This window comes from Anomaloglossus baeobatrachus, chromosome 6 (genome assembly GCF_048569485.1).
Source record: "Anomaloglossus baeobatrachus isolate aAnoBae1 chromosome 6, aAnoBae1.hap1, whole genome shotgun sequence".
NCBI classification, from domain to species: domain Eukaryota; kingdom Metazoa; phylum Chordata; class Amphibia; order Anura; family Aromobatidae; genus Anomaloglossus; species Anomaloglossus baeobatrachus.
In genome coordinates, this window is record NC_134358.1 from 92,739,375 (window position 1) to 92,767,313 (window position 27,939).

The following is a 27,939-nucleotide window of genomic DNA, read 5'->3' on the forward strand; positions in this document are numbered from 1 at the left end:
AGGAACCGATTGTTCCCTCTACCCCACTGTCTAGCATCACTGACACCGGGCCCCGAAGGTCCACCCGTCCCAACCTAGGTAGGCCCCCACTTAGGTACAGGGAGACCGTTCTGTGAGTAAAAGGGGTCAGGGAATGTAAAGAGTAGTTGTTTGTTTGTTTGAAGTTAAAAGTTGGAAAAAGTTCTACTAATGATGAAAATGATACCGAGTACCTCACCTGATTATCTGTGTGATTTGCAACCGGCCGGAGCCGGCACCGTTGTCCCTGTGGGGACCGTTTGAAAAGTTTTGCATGGAGGACTTTCCATGGACAAGCCCGTGAACTTGCAGGGCAACCACAAACGTTAAGTGGCTTGTAAATAAGTTGTTTGCCGTTACCGTTTTCCGCAATGCCGCCTCCGGAGAGGCAGGTTGGAGGGAGGGCCCTCAGCAGAGCAGGCTGGGGCCCAGCCACCAAAGGAACCGGTGGCTACCCTCTGGAGGGGAAGGACAGATCCCGCTCGGGTAACTTGTGCTGGACTGTGGGTCAAGGGGTGCTGCCTGGGCTTTAGGGGCAGCATCAGGGCCAGGTTGCTTGGGTGGGAGAGAGCGGAAACCGTAACCGTAAACCGTTTGCAACGTTTAAGAAATGTGCCTCCTGTTATGGGAAGATTCATTAAAAATGTAAATATGTTATTTTACCCTGTTATCTTTTACAGAAAAATAAAACCGGTGTTGGACGGCAGCCCGCGGACGGTCTGCATTTTGCTAAGGGGGAATGTGTCGCCCTGGGCAAGCCAGGGGACACAGGTCATCACACCACCACACCCTACATCCCAGTTAGGAACACCAAAGCTAACCAAAAATCCTTGTTGCCTTCCTCCAGAGGCTGATGATTCACACCAGGGGGTGGGCCAGGCCGTTGGCTCCGCCCACCGAGGAGTTCACAGCTCTGGAGGCGTTGAGAAACCAGGCAGATAGCTCAGGGGGAGCTTGAGTAAACAGCTAAGAGGAGTTAAGGAAGTGAAAGTAGAAAGAAGTAAAGTGGTAAAGGAGGAAAGCAAGAGTGGTGACAGAAAGAAAGCCTGAAGTAGTCCAGCTGTGTGCAGGACAGGTCAGCAAGGTCAGCAACGGCGGTGACTGTCTGGAGGGGGACCGTTTGGAAGTTCCTGGAAGGACCGCAGACGGGTAGTGGCCCGGCGGTCTGGAGCAGTGTACCGAAGGACAGTCAGTACCAGGGCAGGGGCCTCTCGGACCCTGGCAAGGCTAGGAGTCGCCATAATTTGCCAAATCCGTCAGTGAAGGGGACGTAGATCCCCCAACAACCAAGTCCCGATTGAAAGCAACAGCCCAACCAGAGTAGGAGAGACACCGCCACCGCCAAGGCACCAGTCTCTCAGGGCCAGTGCCTGCGGGCAAAGAGTAGAGCTCCTCCGGTCCAGCTTGAAGCCGGGGAGCGGGTTACCGGTGGGAATCCATCGCTACCAACACAGAAACAAAGGTGCAAGGAAAAGGGACATCACCATCACCTACTGGGAGAGCAAGTGCAGCCGTCCGTGGGAACCGTCTTTCCAGCCGTGTGGTTTACCGTAAAACTGTGTCAACGTGTCAGGCTGAGTGAGTACCACAGTGCCGCAAGGCACAGCGCTGCCCCCGCGTCCCTGCTCCCACCAGGCCCTGCATCTCCCATCTCATCACTGGGCCCCGGGATCACCAACCCCTACCCACGGAGGGGCAACGCAACACCTGGCTGCTCCGCATCACCATCCCCGGGATCCCCATATTGAGCAGCGGTGGTGAAATCACCACAACCGTGGGTGGCGTCACGGACAATAAACTATTCCCACACCCAACAACCCCCTTTCATTCACGGGCGAGGAGTGCCGCTCGAGAACCCCCGGGATCCGGCCCACAGCTCGAGCCACCGCTGAGCAGCAGCCGCCGGACCCGAGCAGAAGGGGTGAGCGTAGTGTGCTGACACCCTCCTCCCCGCCCGCGACACTTCCAGGTAATCCTAAGGGCCAGAATGAGGTGTGTACGCACAGACACATAGCAACCAGGTCTCCCACACCTTTAGATGGGACCCTTGGGTAGTCACCAGAGGGGGCTAGCTTTCAAATCTTTTCAAGTGGTGGAGCGGAGGGGCTGGGAGCTAAAGTGCAGAGGTTGTCAGGAAGAGAGGAGAGCCAGTCTGGTGGTGGAGCGCGGCGGTTGCGAGGCAGATACGCACGCTCACACGAGTCAGACCCTGCGCGGTGTAGTGACAGTTGGCGGGGGAGAACGGTCACCGGGTAGTCAGAGTAAAGAGGTGCTCCTGGTGACTAGGCACGTATGGGGTACAGGTCCCTAGAGCAGACTCCAGTTTAACTATCTGCCAAACCTGCCGGTGAGGGAAACTAGAAGTACCTCACCAACCTCACAGAGTCCGAGCCTCAGCAGCAACGCAGGGACCCATAAAGAGACAGAGCCTGAAGCCATCTCACCTGGTCTATGCTGCCGGCAAACGGGCCAAACACAGGGTAGAAAAGGCTGTAGTAACTCCCTGGATAGACCCCCATGGTACTTCACAACAGGGGGGTTATCCGAACACAGAGTGCTAGGAAGGCGAGCTAACAGGTTACCCTCAGACTGGCCCAAAGGAGTCCCTGGTCCTACCTGGTTGATCACAGCAACGCTCTGGTCAGCTTACTGCTACATCAAAGTGAGTAAAAAACAGTTAAAAAGACTTTTGGACTCAGCCTGAGTTATTACGGGACCCGCTACCCAGGGCCTGCCTAACTCACGGGAGGCTGAAACCTCTGACTGCAGACCCCATCAGCCCCAGACGCTCGTAAAATCTGCAGTGGTGGTCATCCACATCCCTGACCGCAAGCCGTGAGTGGCGTCACGACATATACAAAACTAACAGTACTTGTTGCCATACTGAAGAATCTCTGTGGCGTCCCTGAAGAGGAACAGCATCCCTGGAGTGACACACATGCCCTAATCAGGGAGTTCTCACCTTGGGTATAGTATTTCCTGACCCTGGGCTGACTCTGGCCTCTCTACCACACCACACTATAGTTTCTTCATACTACTTTATAGTTGGGTTCCCTTATTGAGGGTGATTTACTTCATAACTATTGTGATGTTCCATTATTATATAGTGGTTATTTGAGGCCATTCTCATCTCCCTTGTGAGACATATATGTATATATAGAAACTAGTGATGAGCGAGTACTAAAAAGCTCGGGTGCTCGAAGCTCGGGCCGAGCCTCCCAAGATACTCGTATACTCGGCCCGAGCACCGAGCCCAATGTTATCCTATGGGAGACCCGAGTATTTTTGTGAAATGACACCCCGGCAGCATGTAGAAACCCTAAAAATGTCACAAAAGTCTCAGAAGAGTGCTCAAATGACATGGCATCAGCATGGGGAAGACCCCTTGAAGCATTTATCACTCAAAAGTCACAGCTGTGAACAATTTTGTCCAAGTTTTACGCCATTTTTACGGACTCACCAGAAAACCTTCCAAAATGACACCAAAATGAATTTTCATGGCGGAAATGTTAAGGGCACATACCCAATAGTGAGATAGAGCTGGTGTATGTTACTTTTTGAGATTAATACATGAAAGATTTTACATGAAAACCTTGTGTGGCACTCCGATGTCCAAAACACACGTTTTGTGCTTTTTACTAGCGATGTCGGTCATTTTTTTTTTTTTATTCTATCTCCCTCAGTCCGTCGGTCTGTCTCTCTCTGTCTTGTCTGTCCCCCTCTCACAGTCTGTCGGTCAGTTCCCCCCCCTCTCTCTTACTTACCGTTCCCCGATCACTGCCGCGGCGCTGCACAGCTGTTCAAACTCCGGTGGCTTTTCCTCTTTTGAAAAAGCCGGCCGCTCATTAATCAATCTCCTATTCCCTGCTTTCCTGCTTTTCGGCGCCTATGATTGGTTGCAGTGAGACACGCTCCCACACTGAGTGACAGCTGTCTCACTGCACCCAATCACAGCAGCCGGTGTGTGTATACTGTGCAGTGAAATAAATAATTAAATAATTAAAAAAAACGGCGTGCGGTCCCCCCCAATTTTAATACCAGCCAGATAAAGCCATACGGCTGAAGGCTGGTATTCTCAGGATGGGGAGCTCCACGTTATGGGGAGCCCCCCACCCTAACAATATCAGTCAGCAGCCGCCCAGAATTGCCGCATACATTAGATGCGACAGTTCTGGGGCTGTACCCGGCTCTTCCCGATTTACCCTAGTGCGTTGGCAAATCAGGGTAATAAGGAGTTAATGGCAGCCCATAGCTGCCACTAAATCCTAGATTAATCATGTCAGGTGTCTCCCCGAGATTCCTTCCATGATTAATCTGTAAATTACAGTTAAAAAACACACACACCCGAAAAATCCTTTATTAGAAATAAAAAACACTAACAAAGTCCCTCATTACCAATTTATTAACCCCGACAAACCCTCCATGTCCGGCGTACTCCACAGTCCTCCAGCGTCGCGTCCAGCTCTGCTGCATGGAGGTGACAGGAGCTGCAGAATACACCGCCGCTCCGGTCACCTCCACGCAGCTAATGAGATGAGTATAGCGATCAGCTGAGCTGTCACTGAGGTTACCTGGATCCAGCGGTGGATGCAGCGGTGGCCGCGGGTAACCTCAGTGACAGCTCAGCTGATCGCGCTACTCACCGCCGCTCCAGTCAGCTCCATGCACCAACTGAGGTGAGTAGCGCGATCAGCTGCTGTCACTGAGGTTAATCGCGGCCAGCGGTGGCCGGGAGTTACCTGACTGACAGCAGCTGATCGCGCTATTCCCTTCATTAGCTGCGTGGAGGTGACCGGAGCGGCGGTGTCTTCTGCAGCTCCTGTCACTTCCATGCAGCAGAGCTGGACGCGACGCCGGAGTCCGTGGAGTACGCCGGACATGGAGGGTTTGTCGGGGTTAATAAATTGGTAATGAGGGACTTTGTTAGTGTTTTTTATTTCTAATAAAGGATTTTTCGGGTGTGTGTGTTTTTTAACTGTAATTTACAGATTAATCATGGAAGGAATCTCGGGGAGACACCTGACATGATTAATCTAGGATTTAGTGGCAGCTATGGGCTGCCATTAACTCCTTATTACCCCGATTTGCCAACGCACTAGGGTAAATCGGGAAGAGCCGGGTACAGCCCCAGAACTGTCGCATATAATGTATGCGGCAATTCTGGGCAGCTGCTGACTGATATTGTTAGGGTGGGGGGCTCCCCATAACGTGGAGCTCCCCATCCTGAGAATACCAGCCTTCAGCTGTATGGCTTTATCTGGCTGGTATTAAAATTGGGGGGACCGCACGCCGTTTTTTTTAATTATTTATTTATTTATTTTACTGCACAGTATAGACCCGCCCACCGGCTGCTGTGATTGGGTGCAGTGTGACACCTGTCACTCAGCGTGGGGGCGTGTCTCACTGCAACCAATCATAGGCGCCTGTGGGCGTGGAAAGCAGGGAATATGAGATGGCTGTGTACAGAGCACAGCGCGCCGGCCGGTATAAAGGCTCGGTCACGCTGTGCAGGCCAGCCAATCACTGCAATTCCACAACTAACAGGGCTGTGGCATTGCAGTGGTCTGCCAGCCAATCCCTGCATGAGGGCTGGCTCTCAAAAGAGCGCCAACATGCAGAAATGAAGACCACGAGTAAAGCACGAGTATTGCAAAATTACTCGGTACCCGCCGAGTAGCCCGAGTACAGTGATACTCGTGCGAGTACCGAGTAGTAACAAGCATACTCGCTCATCACTAATAGAAACAGAATAGATTATTCAGCTCACCAATATTGCAGTCTCACAATGTAAATCCAGCGCACGGATGGTCAGGAATACCAAGCAATAGCAATAAAGATGTATAAATCCAGCGCAGACTTGTATTGAATAAAAAAGTTTTTTTCTTTCTTTATTGGAATAATAGAATGAATAAAAAATCCAGGGACATGCAAAAGTAAATTCTAGCCCCAGTTCAGAGCGACGCGTTTCATCAACAAGTTGTCTTAATCATGGCCCATGATTAACCCCTTAACGACCTTGGACGTACTGAGTACGTCATGGTGACATGGTGCTAAAGGACCCATGACGTACTCAGTACGTCCTGGCGAAATCGCGGTCCCGGAGCCCCGGGGAGTGAAATTTATTTACTTAAACGGTGGATTCGGGAAGGAGGGGACCTCTGCCTGACGTCAGGAGGGGTGGTGCCTCCTCCCCGAACCTACAGAGGCTGTGATTGGCTGACGAACGCCGCTCAGCCAATTACAGCCACTGTAATGTTCCAGCCATTGAAAATGGCTGGAACATTGAAATCCAGCCCTGATCAGTGCTGCTGTAGCACTGGCCATTGGCTGGAGCTGGGTGATCGATGCTTCACCCGCCCCCAGCTCTGATTGGAGAGACCGGTCTTGTGACCGCTCTCTCCAATCAATGTGGATCTGCGGCCTGTGACCGTCCCTGGAAGCCGAGGAGAGCGGTAAGTTGTTGTCCCCGCCGCCCGCCCCTGTCCCCGATCGCCCCGCCGCCCGCCGCTGTCTCCGATCGCCCCGCCGCTGCTCCCGCTTCACCGCCGCTGTCTCCGATCGCCCCGCCGCTGCTCCCGCTTCACCGCCGTCCCCCGCCGCCATGCTCCCGCTGCACCGCCGTCTCCGCCGCCGCTCCCGATCCACCGCCATCCCCGCCGCCATGCTCCCGCTCCACCGCCGTCCCCGCCGCCATGCTCCCGCTGCACCGCTGTCTCCGCCGCCGCTCCCGATCCACCGCCATCCCCGCCGCCATGCTCCCGCTCCACCGCCATCCCTGCCGCCATGCTCCCGCTCCACCGCCGTCCCCGCCGCCATGCTCCCGCTGCACCGCTGTCTCCGCCGCCGCTCCCGATCCACCGCCGTCCCCGCCGCCATGCTCCCGCTGCACCGCTGTCTCCGCCGCCGCTCCCGATCCACCGCCATCCCCGCCGCCATGCTCCCCGCTCCACTGCCATCCCCCGCCGCCATGCTCCCGCTGCACCGCTGTCTCCGCCGCCGCTCCCGATGCACCGCCGTCCCCGCCGCCATGCTCCCGCTGCAACCGCTGTCTCCGCCGCCGCTCCCGATCCACCGCCATCCCCGCCGCCATGCTCCCGCTCCACCGCCGTCCCCGCCGCCATGCTCCCGCTGCACCGCCGTCTCCGCCGCCGCTCCCGATCCACCGCCGTCCCCGCCGCCATGCTCCCGATCCACCGCCGTCCCCGCCGCCGCTCCCGATCCACCGCCGTCCCCGCCGCCGCTCCCGATCCACCGCCGTCCCCGCCGCCATGCTCGCCACTGTCCCCGCCGCCGTCGCACCCACCTTTTTCAGCCGCTGCTGCCCCCGATCGGCGGCGGCCGCCGCCTCCTTCATCGGCTGCCCCTTCTCCATCGCCACACCATCTATCCCTCCATGTGCTGCAAGCCACCCTCCCCCCACGTGGGGGGAGGGTGGCTGGCTTGCAGCACATGTGGGGGGAGGGTGGCTGGCTTGCAGCACATGTGGGGGGAGGGTGGCTGGCTTGCAGCACATGTGCTGCAAGCCAGCCACCCCCCCCTACATGTGCTGCAAGCCCCCCTCCCTCCCCCTACATGTGCTGCAAGCCCCCCTCCCTCCCCCTACATGTGCTGCAAGCCCCCCTCCCTCCCCCTACATGTGCTGCAAGCCCCCCTCCCTCCCCCTACATGTGCTGCAAGCCCCCCTCCCTCCCTCTACATGTGCTGCAAGCCCCCCTCCCTCCCTCTACATGTGCTGCAAGCCCCCCTCCCTCCCCCTACATGTGCTGCAAGCCCCCCTCCCTCCCCCTACATGTGCTGCAAGCCCCCCTCCCTCCCCCTACATGTGCTGCAAGCCCCCCTCCCTCCCTCTACATGTGCTGCAAGCCCCCCTCCCTCCCCCTACATGTGCTGCAAGCCTCCCTCCCTCCCCCTACATGTGCTGCAAGCCCCCCTCCCTCCCCCTACATGTGCTGCAAGCCCCCCTCCCTCCCCCTACATGTGCTGCAAGCCCCCCTCCCTCCCCCTACATGTGCTGCAAGCCCCCCTCCCTCCCTCTACATGTGCTGCAAGCCCCCCTCCCTCCCCCTACATGTGCTGCAAGCCTCCCTCCCTCCCCCTACATGTGCTGCAAGCCTCCCTCCCCCTACATGTGCTGCAAGCCTCCCTCCCTCCCCCTACATGTGCTGCAAGCCCCCCTCCCTCCCCCTACATGTGCTGCAAGCCCCCCTCCCTCCCCCTACATGTGCTGCAAGCCCCCCTCCCTTCCCCTACATGTGCCATCTCTCTCCCATCAGACTCTGCCCCCCTCCCCGATCTGCTGCCTGCTCTCTCCCATTTTCCATCTACTGCCCACTCTCACCCTCCTCGATCTGTTGCCTCCTTCATCTGCTGCCTCTTCTGTCTGCTGTGATCCTGCTGCCTAGATCCATCCTGTAAGGTAGGTATCCCCATCTCACCCCCCCCATCCTCTGCCGCTCCTCCATCCGCTGCGCCATTTCCCATCATCCATCCGCTGCGCCCTTTCCCATCCTCTGCCGCTCCTCCATCCGCTGCGCCCTTTCCCATCCTCTGCCGCTCCTCCATCTGCTGCGCCCTTTCCCATCTTCCATCCGCTGCGCCCTTTCTCATCTGCCGCCCCGCCCTCTCGCATCGCATTATCCAGCGCAGTTGCTCGCTTCCAGACTGCAGTGGATGATGCGATGCGAGACTCGTGCATTGCTCTCACGTTTGGCACTGGTCTTGGCAGGCGCTCATTTTTTTTTTTTTTTTCTACTGATGTCTGTATTTTTTATTTCGCCAAACTAATTTTTTTTGTATGGGGGGGGGGTCTAGTTTCCAAAATGGGATCACAAGTGGGGGAGCTCCATTGTTTAGGCACCTCAGGGGGTCTCCAAATGAAACATGGCGTCTGCTAATAATTCCAATCAATTTTACTGTGAAATGGCGCTCCTTCTCTTCTGAGCCCCGCCGTACGCCCAAACAATTGATTTCCACCACATATGAGGTATCGTCGTACTCAGGAGAAATTGCACAATACATTTTATGGTGCATTTTTTCCTGATACCCTTGTGGAAAAAAAGCTACCTGTTTGAATAAACAATTTTGTGGTAAAAAAAATAAAATATTTTCACGGCTCAACATTACAAACGTTTGTGAAGCCTCCAGGGGTTCAAAGTGCTCCCTAAACAGCTAGATAAATTCCATGAGGGGTCTAGTTTCCAAAATGGGGTCAATTGTGGGGGAGCTCCATTGTTTAGGCACTTCAGGGGGTCTCCAAACGCAACATAGCGTCCGCTAATAATTCCAACCAATTTTGCTGTGAAATGGCGCTCCTTGCCTTCCGAGTCCTGCCGTGCGCCCAAACATTTGATTTCCACCACATATGGGGTATCTGCGTACTCAGGAGAAAATGCAGAATACATTTTATGGTGCATTTTTTCCTGATACCCTTGTGATAAAAAAAGCTACCTGGTTGAAGCAACAGTTTTGTGGTAAAAAAAAATTTTTTTCTTTTCACGGCTCAACGTTATAAACTTCTGTGAAGCCCCCAGGGGTTCAAAGTGCACATAAAACATCTAGAAAAAATATTTGAGGGCTCTAGTTTCCAAAATGGGGTCACTTATGGGGGAGCTCCATTGTTTAGGCACCTCGGGGAGTCTTCAAACCCGACATGGCGTCTGCTAATGAGTGCAGCTAATTTTGCACTCAAAAATTCAAATGGCGCTCCTTGCCTTCCGAGTCCTGCTGTGCGCCCAAACATTTGATTTCCACCACATATGGGGTATCTGCGTACTCAGGAGAAAATGCACGATACATTTTATGATGCATTTTTCCTGATACCCTTGTGATAAAAAAAGCTACCTGGTTGAAGCAACAGTTTTGTGGTAAAAAAAAATTTTTTTCTTTTCACGGCTCAACGTTATAAATTTCTGTGAAGCCACCAGGGGTTCAAAGTGCACATCAAACATCTAGAAAAAATATTTGAGGGCTCTAGTTTCCAAAATGGGGTCACTTATGGGGGAGCTCCATTGTTTAGGCACCTCGGGGAGTCTTCAAACCCGACATGGCGTCTGCTAATGAGTGCAGCTAATTTTGCACTCAAAAATTCAAATGGCGCTCCTTGCCTTCCGAGTCCTGCTGTGTGCCCAAACATTTGATTTCCACCACATATGGGGTATCTGCATACTCAGGAGAAAATGCACGATACATTTTATGATGCATTTTTCCTGATACCCTTGTGAAAATACTAATTTTTATGGCTAAAGTAACATTTTTGTGTTAAAAAAGTAAAATTTTCATTTTTTCGTCTACATTGCTTTGGTTGCTGTGAAGCTCCTAAAGGGTTAATAAACTTCTTGGATGTGGTTTTGAGCAGAGTGAGGGGTGCAGATTTTAGAATTGGGTCACTTTTGGGTATTTTCTGTCGCCTAGGTTTCTCAAATCACTCCAAATGTGATGTGGTACCTAAAAAATTTTTTTTTGTAAATTTTGTTGGAAAAATGAGAAATTGGTGATGAACTTTGAACCCTTCTAACTTCCTAACGGAATTTTTTTTTTTTTCAAAAATTGCGCTGGTGTAAAGTAGACATGTGGGAAATGTTATTTAGTAACTTTTTTGTGTGACATATCTCTCAGATTTATGGGCAGAAAATTTCAAATTTTGAAAATTGCAAAATTTTCAAAATTTTCGCCAAATTTCCGAAATTTTCACAAATAAACGCAAAACATATCTGCCTAAATTTACCACTGACATGAAGTACAATATGTCACGAAAAAACAATCTCAGAATCGCCAGGATCCGTTGAAGTGTTCCAGAGTTATAACCTGTCAAAGTGACACTGGTCAAAATTGCAAAAAATGGCCGGGTCTTTAAGGTGAAAACAGGCTGGGGGCTGAAGGGGTTAAGACAACTTGTTGAAACGCGTCGCTCTGAACTGGGGCTAGAATTTACTTTTGCATGTCCCTCGATTTTTTTATTCATTCTATTATTCCAATAAAGAAAGAAAAAAACTTTTTTATTCAATACAAGTCTGCGCTGGATTTATACATCTTTATTGATATATGTATATATGTGTTTTCTGCTGCTACATTTTGTTATTTATCGCTGTAGGGGTCTATACTGTGTAATTGTACTGTCCATTGTGACTATTACTTATGGCAACTTTGTCCTACATTGGGGCCTTAGGGGGCTTTTTTGTGTCATTTTAAATGTTTTTAACCTTGTTTGTGTTTGGCACTTAATAAAGTTTCATATTTTTAGGCTTATTGGTATATCTAATTCTTGGTGTGCACATGTTTACATGCAGAGCTTTTTTCTTCTCCTTAGGCCCCTTTCACACGTCAGTGATTCTGGTACGTATGTGCTTTTTTTTAAACGTACCAGAATCACTGACATACGCAGACCCATTATAATGAATGGGTCTGCTCACACGTCAGTGATTTTTCACTGCACGTGTCTCCGTGCAGCGTACCCGCGTGTGCGTGATTGCTGCACGGAGACATGTCCATTTTTTTCTGGCATCACTGATGTTCCACGGACCACGCAGTGGTGTGGTCCGTGAAACACGTGCCAGAAAAAAACGTGCATTTAAAATAATAAACATTTTAACTCACCCGGCGTCCAGCGATGTCCTCTGCAGCCCATCCTCCCTGCTGCTTCTAAGGCCGGTTTCACACATCCGGCTTTTTGCCGGTTTGCCGGATCCGGCGCTCTCCCATACAGTGACTACAGTACAGTGACAGCGCAACAAGCGCCGGTCACGTGCTGTCATGTGACCGGTGCATGTGACCCGGAAGTTACAGCGCTGTCACTGTACTGTATTGTCTGTACGGGAGAGCGCCGGATCCGGCAAACCGGCAAAAAGCCGGATGTGTGAAACCGGCCTAAGCCGGCTGATTACTGTCGTGCATCTTAATGATGCACGACACAGCCGACCCGGAAGCAGCTGCTGCAGGGGTCAGCGCCGGCCGGATGCTGCACCGCGGGAGGATTCAGCACCACGGAGAGCGGGAGCGCGCACAGGTGAGTTGATTTTTAAGTGCAATCACGGGCCACGGAGAACGGAGCCCGGATTGCACTTAGACAACCCACGTGTGCCGTGATTCACGGCACACACAGGGACATGTGCGTGTTTTACACGCCAGTGAAAAACGGCACTGTTTTTCACTGACGTGTGAAACGGGCCTTATATGCGTTTTTTTGACGTAGACAAAAAACTTTACTTTGTCCGTTGTCTCCATCCAACGGATCCGTCGAACGACGGATGAAACGTGAGGCCATCCGTCGCAATCCATCGCTAATACAAATCTATGACAAAAAAATGGATCCAGCGGCATCAGTCACCGGATCCGTTTTTTTTTCAAAGTTCGACGGATTGTGACTGATGGCAAAAAACTGATGTGTTAAAGGGGCCTTATCCTGCAAAAAAGTCACGTTACACTGATCCAAAAAAAAGAGGTGTAATAAATTCTAATATAATAAATTCTGCTTTGTCAATATTGGGTTAATAATACTCACTTAGAGTCTCCAAATTATGCATCAATTCTAATATCTACAATGAAATCATCAGGCCTTGATGTGATAGTCTCTTTTTTTGTTGTTGAGCTTCAGTCTTTTTGTACTGATTGATATTTAGATGTTGATATGATTGAATAAAGGGCTACATTGATCTGATCTTATTAATTACAGTTTCCATGAAACTATCATGGGAATGGAAATTAATCAGATCAAATTAATTCAATGCAAATCAGATTTCTTTTCTCTTTTCACACCAGCGTTGCTGTCAGAAAGCCTGTAATAGGCAAAGTCCCATCGTCAGGAGCAAGCGGAGAATAACAATGTTGGGGCATCACAGCTATAGCTTCTCCAGCAAAGCTTTGGATCAGGGGTGTACCGGTGTCATCTGCCAATGGGTCAAAGAGTAGTGACAAGAAGAAAATGATCCACTACTGTAAATGGTGAAATTTGATTTGCAGGTCCTGGTCCATCAGTAACAACAGTAATCTGTGGTGGCTAGAAATGAGCCCTTAACTGCTCCCTACCTCATGGTATCCAATGCTCTTCTGATTACCCTGCCAAGTGCAGAATTACATATGCATCATGCCACAATGAAACCATCATGCCAGACCAGCTAATTGAAAGAAGAATCGTAGATGCCAACCAACAAGAGGTGGTCATGGCTCCCATCCAGTGGTTACAGATTATTATCGTGATGGTCATTACCTAAAGGCCATGAATGCACATGGTTGTATTATGGCTCATTAAATGGAAAATGGCCACAATCTGGTATGGGCCCACACAGTACCTTTGTGTGTCATAACGGTTGTGATCAGTTATGGCACAACCATGGGAACTCAATGTCACAATACTATATATAATTTGTTGTGATGACATCTAAATTAATGTTATGATTCTACTCAGAAGACGTGAAACTGTGATGGTCATACCATGGCTGGTCACCATAGTCACTAGCCAGAGGATGGGAAACACTTTGTGCTCTAAATAATACATTTGCTGTACCATGATGGCTCCAGTTTTAAATATTGGAAACATTCATGAGAAAGCCTCATAGAGTTGTGTTATTTTACATGGATTTCAAGCTTGATTTGACTTCATTATTCCATGAGAAGCATTGAGCACCTACATTCACAATATCCTGGTTCAGCGGCCATGTCAGTAGTCCATGACCACTGGACCAAAGCTCTGTGGTCCTCTTACCTGCAGCATCCATCGTACTTCTTGTGAGTAATAGGCCCCACTGTGTAATTACATTGCACTATGATGCTGCCATGGTGCTGATGACAGGACAGGGACACCTAAGCTGACCCTCAGACTGCGTACCCTGTGCTATCCCTCAGCTCAGAGGTACACTTGATGGTAGAGCGGTCTGAGTCACCAGCATGTCCCTGACTCCTGTCCTAGCCCTGATGTAATTCCCCTCCCTCACCTCCCTCCGAGGGGACTGTCACGAACCACCGGGGGGGTCACTCAGAAATCCCCCGCGCTGGCTACCAGTACGTCACAATCGGGGGGTAACAAGTGGGGGTCACCCCTCCTTTATACCTCCCGACCGACAGACAGAGCACGTGATGCGCTCTCTAGCGCCCCTCTTATAGTCAGGCCAATTATGGAATTGCCCGACAATAAGCAAGGAGGCCGCTATACTACTTATGCCGATTATTGAAGGGTCCCCGGTGAGAGTAGGGTATATATTCCCCCGACCTCCGCGGGCGGAATATATAAAACCTCCCCGAATCTCACTGGCCTCCCCACAATAATCCTTGGCACAACTCGCTGCCACCAACCGCTTCACGGTAACTATTAGCCGAACACACAGACGTGGGATTCAAGATCGAGATAACAGAACAGCCCAAGATTAATTTAATTATATAATTTAATCAGCCTAAAGCACACTAGAAACTACAATATATACAATAGGAGATCTACAGAATATACATATGTCAGAGTACAGTTACAATCAAAGCATGGGTTACAAACAGGCATACACAGTTCCAGCAGTTACCTTGTGCGTCTGGCCACAGGGGGGCGCTGTAGACCAGGTTTCTAGGATCCTTCCCACAGATGTTTCCTACACGTGACCCCCGGCGAAAGAACACTGGAAAATGGCCGAAGTAGGGTTATCAACCTGGGCAAATCCAGGTCCCCTCCTACCTTAGTGACCTCAGAGGGAGCACTGCTCCACCCCTGGCTGGAGTTATGGACAATATCCACAACAGGGGATATGGCCATAACTTGGCCTGGGAGCGTCGTAGGCGGACGCCAACGCTCTCATTGTGACAGTTATGAATTTAGCTACAGAACGAGAGGACTCATGACTTGTCTACTAGTTCCCCATTGGCTGATATCACGCCTGGGGTACTTCCCGATGTCCTACTCCCATAAAAAAGGTGTGCCAGCATCGTCCGCATGCAGAGACACCATTTTTATGGTTGCCATATTTATCGGAAATATGGCTTGCGAGATATGAACCATATTTTACTGGAGTCGTTCTGTCTGGATACTTCCAAGCTTGCTAATTAGATAGCAGCCCCTACCACAGGGTCACGGCAGGGAGTCATCCTGTGTCCATTGTTCCCACATCATCTAATCTCCATATCACAGGAGATGGCTGTTGGAGGTGTAAGTGGAACACAGACCAGTTCCTTTGACACCTATCTGCTAAACAAACCGTTTATCCCTGTGGTAAATTTTCTGATTGAAGGAGTTGTGTGAAGGAAAGGGGGGGTGACACCAGGAGAGGGCTTCCTGACATAACTTGAATATCATGATTTATCGTCATATCTCCGGATTTACCTCACACCTCCCCCCTTTTGAGGGCGCTAGGGGGCAGCACACTCCGGTGTTCCCCCGTGCGCCCATCCGCGACCTCTCCTTGTCGGGACAGCCCGTCTGCGTTACCGTGGTCACGGCCCCTTTTGTGTCGAATGGTGAAGTTGTATTGCTGGAGCGCCAGGCTCCATCGCAACAACCTGCCATTCGTCCCGGAGACAGTGTGTAACCAGCTGAGGGGATTGTGGTCCGTCTCCACGATGAAGTGGCGCCCGTATAGATAGGGTTGCAGACGCTGCAGGGCCCACACTATGGCCAGGCACTCCTTTTCCATCGTGGAATAGGCCACTTCCCTTGGTAACAGGTTCCTGCTCAGGTACAAGACTGGGTGCTCTTGGCTCGCAGAGTCCACCTGGCTGAGCACCGCACCGAGGCCGAAGTCACTGGCGTCGGTCTGTACTACAAACGGCCGCGTGAAGTCGGCTGCCTGTAGCACGGGCGGGCTGGACAGGGCGTCCTTTAGGGCCCGGAAGGCTGTCTCGCAGTCCACTGTCCAATCGACTGCAGAGGGCAGCTTCTTCTTGGTGAGGTCCGTCAAGGGCTTTGCCAGGCTACTATAGCATGGAACAAACCTCCTATAGTACCCAGCGGTCCCCAAGAAGGACATCACCTGCTTCTTGGTCCTGGGGGTGGGCCAGGATGCGATGGCTTCCACTTTCTCAGGCTCGGGCTTCAGTGTTCTCCCGCCTACCCGGTGACCGAGGTACTGGACCTCGCTCATGGCCAGCTGACACTTTCCCGGCTTGATGGTCAAACCTGCCTGGTGGATCCGCCTGAGCACCTGTGCTAGATGCTCTAGGTGATCTTCCCAGGTGGGACTGAAGACGGCAATGTCATCCAGGTACGCGGCCGCGTACCCTTCAAGTCCCTTGAGCAGGGTGTTGACCATCCGCTGGAAAGTGGCAGGGGCATTCCTCATCCCGAATGGCATCACCGTGGACTCGTACAGTCCAAATGGGGTAATAAAGGCAGAGCATTCCCTGGCCTTGCGAGTCAGGGGGATCTGCCAATATCCCCGGCTCAGATCCATGATGGTCAGGTACTGAGCCCCGGCCAACTGATCGAGCAGGTCATCGATGCGTGGCATTGGGTACGCATCGGCGACTGTGACAGCATTGAGCCCCCTGTAGTCCACGCAGAACCGAGTGGTTCGGTCCTTTTTAGGGACGAGGACTACAGGCGAGGCCCAAGCGCTGTTGGATGCCTGGATCACCCCCAGCTTCAGCATCTCGTCAATCTCCTGGCGCATGTGTTGCTGCACCTCCAGGGAAACCCGATATGCTGAACGCCGGATCGGGGGATGATCCCCAGTGTCCACGTGATGGACAGCCAAGTCAGTCCTTCCGGGCTGGTTGGTAAACAACCCCCGGAAGGGGTGTAGGGTGGCCCACAGCTGGGACCGTTGGTCCTCCAAGAGCTGGTGGCCAACCTCCACATTTTCAATGGATCCGCCTGCCCTAACCTGGGCTAGCATATCCAAGAGGGTTTCCGCTTCTCCCTCCTCGGGCAGGTTGCACACGGGGAGCGCACATGCCTCCCGCTCATGATGTGCCTTCATCATGTTCACATGGAAGGGCTTCCGCCTTCCACGGGCAGGGTCCAGGGTGACCAGGTACGTCACAGGGTTGAGCTGCTGGTACACGAGGTATGGGCCTTCCCAGGCTGCCTGAAGCTTGTCCTGTGGTACGGGGACCAGTACCCACACCTTTTGACCCACTTGGTAGGTCCTCTCACAAGCGTTCTGGTCGTACCAACGCTTCTGATCGGCCTGGGCTTGAGCCATATTGTCGTGTACCAGTTGCGTCACGGCCTGCATTTTGTCCCGGAAGCGCATGACATACTCGATAACCGACACTCCAGGGGTGGCCAAATCCCCTTCCCAAGCCTCTTTCACCAGAGCCAGGGGGCCCCGCACACGTCGCCCGTACAGGAGCTCAAACGGTGAGAATCCTGTTGAGGCCTGTGGAACCTCCCGGTAAGCAAATAACAGGTGTGGGAGATACCGCTCCCAGTCACGCCCATGGGAGTCGACCAACATCTTAAGCATCTGCTTTAAGGTGCCATTAAACCGCTCGCACAGGCCATTAGTCTGTGGATGGTACGGGCTGGCCACCAGATGTCGCACATGGACTTGCTTACAGAGGGCCTCCATCAGCTGGGACATGAATTGGGTCCCCCGGTCAGTGAGCATTTCCTGGGGAAAACCCACTCGGGAGAAAATCTCCAGCAATGCGGTGGCCACCTTGTCAGCCCGAATGGACGACAAGGCCACTGCTTCTGGGTACCGGGTGGCATAGTCCACTACCGTCAGTATGAAGCGTTTCCCGGAGCTGCTGGGGATGGCCAGCGGGCCGACCAGATCCACAGCCACCCTCCTGAAAGGCTCATCGATGATGGGCAGAGATACCAGTGGGGCTTTGGGGTGTGGCCCCGCCTTCCCCACTCTCTGACAGGTTTCACACGAACGGCAGTAGGCAGCCACATCGGCCCCCATTTTTGGCCAGTAGAAATGCTGGTTTAACCTGGCCTTGGTCTTAGCGATCCCTAGGTGTCCGGCCATCGGAATCTCATGTGCGATCCGCAACAACTCCGTCCGGAACGGATAGGGTACCACTAACTGTCGGTCCCTGGGCCACGCCTCCGGTGAACCCTGCTGGACCGTGACCCGGTACAGCCGTCCTTGGTCCCAGACCACTCGCTCCGGGTCCGAGTCCGAGGGAGGCTGTGCCGCCTGCTCCTTTAGAGCTTTCAGGCTGTCGTCAGCTTCTAACGCTGCCTGAAACCCCTGACTAGATGTGGCCAGAATCGACGAGACTGTCACATCTTCGGTCAGTACCCCGGGACCTGTGTCCTGGCCTCCACCTGACTCGGCTGCCACTTGGTCAGAAGGGGAAGAGCTATCGGACCTCTGGGAGGCCCCTTGGCTTCCAGCACTCCCACTGCGGGTGACAGCGGCCACAGCTGCTGCGACCGTGGGTCGTGCCTGCTCCTCCTTCGTTCCTGACCAAGTCGCCGGTTCAGGCAGACCTACCTGGCTTCCTGACACCCCGGTTGTGGGGGAACCCTGCACCGAGATCTTACCTGGGAGCACTTCCGCTCCGGGACCGGCCCCAATCTCACCTGCCTGTTCCCCCCCTGCAGCAACAGAACCCCGCTGTGAAATCTCTGGGGACCCCACATTTGCTGTGGTAGCCCCCACCCCACACACTGGTCCTCCCCCTGCAGCACCCTGCTCTCTGCTTATCCCTGCAGAGGGCAACAGATCCCAGCTCACTGGCTGATCACTTGTAGAGGCATTGTCACACCTTTCTCTGACCCCCTCCCCTGTCACAGCTGCAGCTGAGTGTGTGTCTATGGTGTCTATGCAAGCAGAAATATCAGAGTTCACTCCCTCCTCCCTTACATCATTCATAGATAACACATTAACATTGTCCGGAGGCACGTCAGTACTGGCTGAAGGTTCAGCCCTTGGGGGGGGCCCAAACTGGGAGGTTATCTGCCCCAAATCTGTCCCAAGTAGCACGTTTGCAGGGATCCGATCAGTTACCCCCACCTCTCTCACCCCTCGCCCTGCGCCCCAGTCCACATAAATGCCAGCAACAGGCAGCGCCGGGTCAATGCCTCCAATCCCGGAGACAGCGAGGGTTTTTCCAGGGATCAAGTCTTGGGGGGACACCATCTCAGGCCGCACCAGAGTCACCTCCGAGGCGCTGTCTCGCAGTCCTATGGTCACAGACCGGCCGACGGTGACAGGTTGGAAGCTGTCCAGGGACCTACCACCACCCCCACCCACACAATACACCTTGGGCGGCCCTTGGGACGGGGACGGAGCCGGGGCCTTGGGACGCTGAGGGCACATGGCCTTGAAGTGTCCAGGTAGGTTGCACTGGTGGCACCGTCTTGGCTCTGCCACGGGCCTGGAGAGGGGAGTTGAGGGGGACACCCCCTGCAGTCTAGGGGCAGGTGGGGCAGTCGTAGAATTCATCTTACCCCCTCTCCAGGTGCTGCTGGTGGCTGCTCTCCTGGCCTCAGGAGCCCGATTGTTGGTGTAGTCATCGGCCAGGGCAGCTGTAGCCGTGGACCCCTTTGGCTTCTGGTCTCGGATGAACTGGCGGAGATCCTCAGGGCAGTTCCACAAGAGTTGCTCCGTGATGAACAAGTCCAGGATCTCCGGTCCGGTGGAAAGCTGCAGGCCTTGGGTCCAGTGGTCGGCAGCTCGGGCAAGTGCCCGCCGGTGGTCAGCCCAGGAGTCCTTTGGTCCCTTTTGCAGGGTCCGGAACTTCTTGCGGTAGGACTCCGGAGTGAGGTTGTACTGTTGGATCAGGGCCCGCTTGATGGTGTCGTAGCCCTGATCTGCCTCAGCAGGCAAATCCCCAAGGATATCCAGGGCCTTACCCCTTAAACGGGGGGTCAGGTATTTGGCCCACTGGTCCTTGTCCAGATGGTGCTGCAGGCAAGTCCGTTCAAAAGCAGTCAGGAAAGAGTCCAAGTCTCCATCCTTCTCCAGCACTGGGAAGTCCTCAACACGGACCTTTGGAAGTTTGGTGTCTTGAAGGTCACGTGTGGCTGATGAGGGCTGGAGCTTGGCTAGATGCAGCTGGTGGTCACGGTCTGCCTGTCGCTCTCGCTCTCGCTCTTCACGCGCTGCCTGCCGCTCTGCCCTGCGCTCTGCCATGAGTTCCTTGTAGCCCTCCCGGTCTCCAGCCTGGAGTAGGGCCATAGCCATTTGAAGAAGGCTATCCGAGCCTCCCAGGCTCGGTGGAATGGCACGTGGTGATCTGCGGCCCGTTGCGGAGCCTGGTGATTCACTGTCCATTTCAGAGCGGAGGACTGGCATCTGGCTCGTTGAGGACCCTTGGGTGAGCTGCTCCTCATCTTGTCCATAATTGCCAGGTTGTGCGCTGTCCTCTGCAGAACGGTTCTCTGGCGTCGGGCTCCTGGAGGACTCGTGGTCAACCTCCTCATTGCTGTCCACAGCACCGTCCTCCCTCTCTTCGGCTCCTGCTTTAGCATTGGCCAGTTGCATAGCTCTGCTCCTGGTGCCATCAGCCATTCTTGCAGACTTTTGGTCACTGACACAGAACTGACACCTGATGCACCCACACACCTTACAGTATCTGCACTCTGACACTCTAGTGTTGAGCTAGTCTGAAGACCCCAGCAGCCACAGCTGCTGCAGGCAGTCTTTAGTGTCTGGGAGTATGGGTCTCACACTCACACACACTATTATCTCGATCCCACCGCTTGCCACCAATATGTCACGAACCACCGGGGGGTCACTCAGAAATCCCCCGCGCTGGCTACCAGTACGTCACAATCGGGGGGTAACAAGTGGGGGTCACCCCTCCTTTATACCTCCCGACCGACAGACAGAGCACGTGATGCGCTCTCTAGCGCCCCTCTTATAGTCAGGCCAATTATGGAATTGCCCGACAATAAGCAAGGAGGCCGCTATACTACTTATGCCGATTATTGAAGGGTCCCCGGTGAGAGTAGGGTATATATTCCCCCGACCTCCGCGGGCGGAATATATAAAACCTCCCCGAATCTCACTGGCCTCCCCACAATAATCCTTGGCACAACTCGCTGCCACCAACCGCTTCACGGTAACTATTAGCCGAACACACAGACGTGGGATTCAAGATCGAGATAACAGAACAGCCCAAGATTAATTATATAATTTAATCAGCCTAAAGCACACTAGAAACTACAATATATACAATAGGAGATCTACAGAATATACATATGTCAGAGTACAGTTACAATCAAAGCATGGGTTACAAACAGGCATACACAGTTCCAGCAGTTACCTTGTGCGTCTGGCCACAGGGGGGCGCTGTAGACCAGGTTTCTAGGATCCTTCCCACAGATGTTTCCTACACGTGACCCCCGGCGAAAGAACACTGGAAAATGGCCGAAGTAGGGTTATCAACCTGGGCAAATCCAGGTCCCCTCCTACCTTAGTGACCTCAGAGGGAGCACTGCTCCACCCCTGGCTGGAGTTATGGACAATATCCACAACAGGGGATATGGCCATAACTTGGCCTGGGAGCGTCGTAGGCGGACGCCAACGCTCTCATTGTGACAGTTATGAATTTAGCTACAGAACGAGAGGACTCATGACTTGTCTACTAGTTCCCCATTGGCTGATATCACGCCTGGGGTACTTCCCGATGTCCTACTCCCATAAAAAAGGTGTGCCAGCATCGTCCGCATGCAGAGACACCATTTTTATGGTTGCCATATTTATCGGAAATATGGCTTGCGAGATATGAACCATATTTTACTGGAGTCGTTCTGTCTGGATACTTCCAAGCTTGCTAATTAGATAGCAGCCCCTACCACAGGGTCACGGCAGGGAGTCATCCTGTGTCCATTGTTCCCACATCATCTAATCTCCATATCACAGGAGATGGCTGTTGGAGGTGTAAGTGGAACACAGACCAGTTCCTTTGACACCTATCTGCTAAACAAACCGTTTATCCCTGTGGTAAATTTTCTGATTGAAGGAGTTGTGTGAAGGAAAGGGGGGGTGACACCAGGAGAGGGCTTCCTGACATAACTTGAATATCATGATTTATCGTCATATCTCCGGATTTACCTCACAGGGACTAAAAGTGGACAAGGGGTAATAACATAATAGGGGGAAGTAAACAGGCTAATGGGAAACTTCTATACTGTACAACCAGCACCAAAAAAGGGAGGGAGCCAGCACTGCCTGAGAATGGCATGCAAATAATTAAAAGTGAAAATTCACAGATTATTCCAACTGTACCATAATGCAAAATATGTTTTAATATGGTTCTACTTTTAATGAATTTTTGAGGCCGCATGGCACAATGGAAATATTAAATATAGACTAGGACCCCCCTATTGAGATTTGCCGTGATGTGGCAGGGGTGGCTCAAAAGGTTGATTAATTTTTTGCTAAAAATCTCATTTTTGCATTGTAGTGCAGTTGGAATTATTTGTGAATTTACACTTTTAATTTTTCGCACGCCATTTTTCAAGCAGTGCTGGCTTCCCTCCTTCTGACGTACAACCAGCACACCATGAACTGCTGCAGCAAGCACAAATGCAGCAGAAAACAAAGCAAGCAGCAGAGCAAAAGGGCTTCTCCAGCTCCTTTCTCCTCCTGGCCAAGATTCCAAATGAATGAAAATAACCAGCACCCTCTGCTGGAAGAACAGGGGGTATATATAGAACCTGGGAGTGGTCCAAACGGGAAACACCTGACCAGGAGTCAGAAGCTGCTGAAAAGTAAACTAACATTAACCCTCTCCTCCCCAAAGGAAAGGGAATTCATTTAATCAGTAGAGACTCACAGAGTATAGTGAGACTCTGACCCAGAACATGTCACTAAATTCCACAACAGAGAGAAGACCGTGACACATATACATGAAACTATGATGATAGGTCCCCTTTAAATAATCTAATAGAGCACATAAAAATCATATTAAACTAAAAAGTAGCAATTCTAATACAAATCAAATCAGGACAGTATTAACATGACAATATGTTTTAGATATTTTCTTTGTGTGCTACAGAGTTGGTACAAAGGTTTAAGAATTACACTCAATTGGTATGTTAAGTGAGAAAATGAGTAGTTTATTCTCCTCCTCACTATTTTATTGTTTAGGATAAAACAGAAGACAGTCACAATATACTATTACCGAAGTCCTGACCTCTTCACAGGCTGTTTTGTCAGTTTTGGCAGCAAATTAGCAGCTTGATCTTTTATGATACGCGTGGGCTTGCTCTATAAAGAACATTGCAATTCAAATCCTGTTTAACAATGCAACCTGAGTAATTAGGGGAACTTAAAGGGCAAATAACGGTTTAGACCAAAGGCTTAGAATGGAAATAAGTGAGAGATTATTCCAGCACCCTGCTGGGGAATGTATCAGATGGGGTTAGACATTGCCCACTTGTTAAATGTATAGGACAGGTTGTCCTATGATCGTTAACAGTAATTTCAAACAGATGTAACCCCGATATTCTCTGCGTTCACCGGTTCATTTAGTTTCTTATTTGTATTTTGAATATTTTACTTTGAAGTTCTTATTGTTGAAATCAATGCAACGAGCTACAGATTTATTATATGTTGGTGGAGGAGTTATATTACAGTGTCAGTAGATGGCGCTGTTCTATTTGTTGATGCTTCATAATATGTAGTGTGTCTTGTCTGTTTGTTGTTTGTACTGCTCTCTCTGCTATAACGGGCGTCTTAGGATAATGCGGGCATCACACGGTACGATCTATTGTGCAATCGCACGAGCGATCTTACCCGCCCCCGTTGTTTGTGCGGCACTGGCAAATTGCTGCCTGTGCTGCACAAAGTTGTTAAAACGCAGTCACAGTACTTTCCTGCTGAGCGACCTCGCTGTGGGCGGCGAACATCCTCTTACTGAAGGGGGAGGGACGAACGCGTCACAGCGACGTCACACAGCCGCCGGCCAATAGAAGTGAAGTGGCGGAGATGAGCGGGACGTAAGCATCCCGCTCACCTCCTTCCTTCCGCATAGCCGGCGGGTGCCGCGGGACGCTGGTAAGCTGTGTTCATCATTCCCGGGGTGTTACACAGAGCGATGTGTGCTGCCCCGGGTACGATGAACAACCGGCGCCATGAAAAATAAACGATTTTTTAAAAATAAGCGATGTGTACACGACTCACGATTTGTGACCGATTCAGCGTTGCTCGGAGGTGTCACACGAAACGACTTCGCAAATGATGCCGGATCTGTGTCATGAAAACTGTGACCCCGACGATGCATCGCACGATAGATCGTCTCGTGTGACGCCCGCATTAGTCATGTTTTCCATTGAATATGAACAGTTCCTATATACTGTGTCTCAAGTAAGTCCGGTGGCTGACCCCCACCATGCCGTGCATGCCTGGGTTTGGTTTGCATATTCCTTCTGTTGCTATCAAAATTAATTTTGGGGTGGCTGTTCACTCTCAGCCACCTCACCCTTTTTCACAGGCTTTGTTAATTAAGCACCTTATAGGACCTGTTCCGCCTTTATTCATGGTTGCTTGTCAGGCACTGTGAGGGCCAGTTCTGACATTGTCCTGGTGTGCGTAGCATCTGCTGCATATGCTGGGCCTGGGTTGCCTTTATTCGCAGCTGCCTGTCTTTGCAACATGGAAGCAGTTTCTAAAATGTTACATGTACTTGTGTTGCTTCAATATGGTTCTGCTTTTAATGTAATTAGGAGGCCACATGGCACAATGAAAATATAAAATATAGAGTAGGACCCCCTATTGAGATTTGCCGTGATGTGGCAGGGGTGGCTCAAAAAATTGATCAATTGTTTGCTAAAAATCTCATTTTGCATTATAGTACAGTTGGAATAATTTGTGAATTTACACTTTTTATTTGTTGCATGCATTTCTCAAGCAGTGCTGGCTCTCCCTCTTTTATTGTGTCTCAAGTAAACCCTACTTTATCCCACAAAAGGTCTGATTGCTGTTACTTCTGCTGAAGTTGAACAAATCTGTAACAGGTTACTGGCCCAAACATAGAAGACAGCTGGACTTTGTAAAGACAAAGAATATTTCAGAATGAGGTGCACAAGTGAATATGGCTGGCAGTTCAAAGCTGAAATGTACAGTGGCCAAACTGAATAATGATAACTACCAGCTATGGAAGTTTAAAGTGAAGATAATACTATCCAAAGATGACTTGTAGGAGGGGATTACTACAGACAGACCCGAGGATAATATTCAATATGAGAGACGAAAAACAGACAGGCGAGGGCTACTATTAGCCTACTAGTGGAGGATGACCAGATAATCCACGTAAGAGGTGTAAGCACAGCAAGAGGAATGTCGGAGGTTCTGAAAAGACTGCATGAAAGATCCAGCTTAAACAATAAGCTATTTCTACTAAGGAAACTGTATAAACTTAGACATAGTAAACATATGGACATGCAAGAGCATATAAATGCAGTGCTGGAAGTGATTGCGAAGCTGAGGTCAGTAGGTGAAGATATTAAAGACAGCCATGTAGCAGCCATGATTATAGATGAAGGAACCCAAGGTTCGGTGTTTATATCGAACTCAGACTTTACAATAAAAACAGATTTCGAGTTCGGAATTTGGGTGCTTTACATATGCAAACCACTCACGCAAGCCTCACTGTGCTCAGGTGCGTTCTGTGCACAGCCCAGTGCGAGACCGTTGCAGTGTTTGATTTGCTCACACTGGGGGTAACAACAGCACGATCAGATGTAGTGTAAGCCAAACAAATAAAATGGAAAAGCCCACCCAATCTTCCCCGGAAATGCTCTGTTTATAGCTGGCTGCATGTGTGGAGACCTGAACTGTCCAATTAGTGACTTCTTTTGGGGCTCAGGTCAAGTCCTGGTCCCAAACCAAACTTTATCTAAAGTTTGTCTGTACCCACTGAACTTAATTTCCACAGTTTCGCTCATCTCTAGCCATGATATTATACTCTAAAGGGGGCTTTACACGCTACAATATCGTTAATGAATTAACGTCGGGGTCACATTGTTTGTGACGCACATCCGGCGTCATTAACGATATCGCAGCGTGTAACACTTACCAGCGACCTTAACCAACCTCAAAAGTGGTGAAAATCGTTCACCATGGAGAGGTCGTCCTAAAACCAGAAATCGTTAATGGTTGATTATCGATGTGGTTCGTCGCTCCTGCGGCAGCATACATCGCTGTGTGTGACGCCATAGGAGCGAGGAACATCTCCTTACCTGCCTCCACCGGCTATGCGGAAGGAAGGAGGTGGGCGGGATGTTTAAGTCCCACTCATCTCCGCCCCTCCGCTTCTATTGGCCGACCGCTTAGTGACGTCGCGGTGACGTCGCTGTGACGCCGAACACACCTCCCCCTTGAGAGAGGGATTGTTTGGCAGTCACAGCAATGCCGCCCACCAGGTAAGCGCATGTGACGCTGCAGTAGCGATAATGTTCGCTGCAGCAGCGATCACACAATATCGCATGCACGACGGGGGCGGGTGCTTTCACGCTCGATATCGCTAGCAATTGCTAGCAATATCGTAGTGTGTAAAGCCCCCTTAAGACTTCTCCCGAGCTGCACCAATTCTCTAGAATGATCTACCCCATTACATTAGGACTAACCACAACTCACACAGTTTTAGGCGCTACCTAAAAATACATCTTTTTAGGGCAGCCTATCACATTCACTAATCAAAGTCCTTTATACAGTATATAATCCATTCACTATTTCTCTGAACATAACTTTCCATCAAATTCCATGGCACCCAACACACTATAAAGATTGGCTGGTGACTGGCTCATGCATCTCCCATTTCTTCAAGATGTCTGGACCATCATTGTAATTAAGCACCTGTACTTTGTGTCACCCCCACCTCATTGTAGATTGTAAGCTCTTACAAGCACGGTCATCATTATTTTTGTTTTTATTATTGTATTTTCTATAACCATGTTACTTATGACTGTATATGAACCTCTGAACTATAAAGTGCTGTAAAATACGTTGGCGCTATATTAAATAAATATTATTATTATTATGCAGTTTAAAAGATTCATACGGTGCTCTACTAAATGCAATGGAGACAAAACCTGACTGAGGCAGACCTGACACTAGAGTTTGTAAAGAACAGACTAATAGAAGAATATCAGAGAAGAAAGGAACTTATGCAGGACTCTTCAGAGAATGGCAGTGAAAAACTTCTTAGTTATAAATAAAAGACCCTACAGTACAGAGACAAGAAAATGTTTCAGATGTAAGAAACAGGGACATTTAAAGAAAGGCTGTACAATATGGAAAGCAGAACATGTGCGCACAGTGCATTTTTCGCGGCGTTTTTGCGCGTTTTTCGGGTTCGTTTTTGGCCTCAAAACTGCAGGACTTTGCTTCCCCAGCAAAGTCTATGAGTTTTCATTTTTGCTGTCCGCACACATCTGTTTTTTTTTACCTGCGTTTTTGAGTTAAAAAAAAAAATGGACATGTCAGTTCTTTCCTGCGTTTTTCTGCGTTTTCCGCCCATGCAATGCATTTGAAAAACGCAGCAAAACGCAGAGATCAAAAATGCAGCAAAACGCAGCCAAAAACGCACCAAATCGCGGCAAAAACGCATTTTATGCGTTTTTTCGACGCAGGTGCGTTTTTGTGCGTTTTTAGCGGCCAAAAACGCACAAAAACGCAGCGTCAAAAAGACGCAGTGTGCGAACCTAGCCCAACAGCAGTTAGCTCTGAAAGAGAATGAAGAAAAAGTGAGAAGCACAATCTGTGAACCATCTGCAGATTATTGGAAAGGTACATTTATTAAAAGTGAGAAATAATCAGTCATTGCAGGGCTGGTGAATTGACTCAGGAGGCACAAGTCACATGACTAGTGATAAACGTTTTTCACAGAACTTGATTTAAGCAACAAGGAAAACAATTTACCTTGCATATGGTAGAGAAATAAATGCAGAAGAAATTTTACATGGAATCCCAGTCTGTCCAGATAAAAATGGGCAAAATGTAACCATACAAGTAAAAGATGTTTTGTGTGTTGCTATTATGGAAGGAGGATTGCTATCCGTAAAACGCATGACATCTAAAGGACTCACTGTAAGGGAAAGCA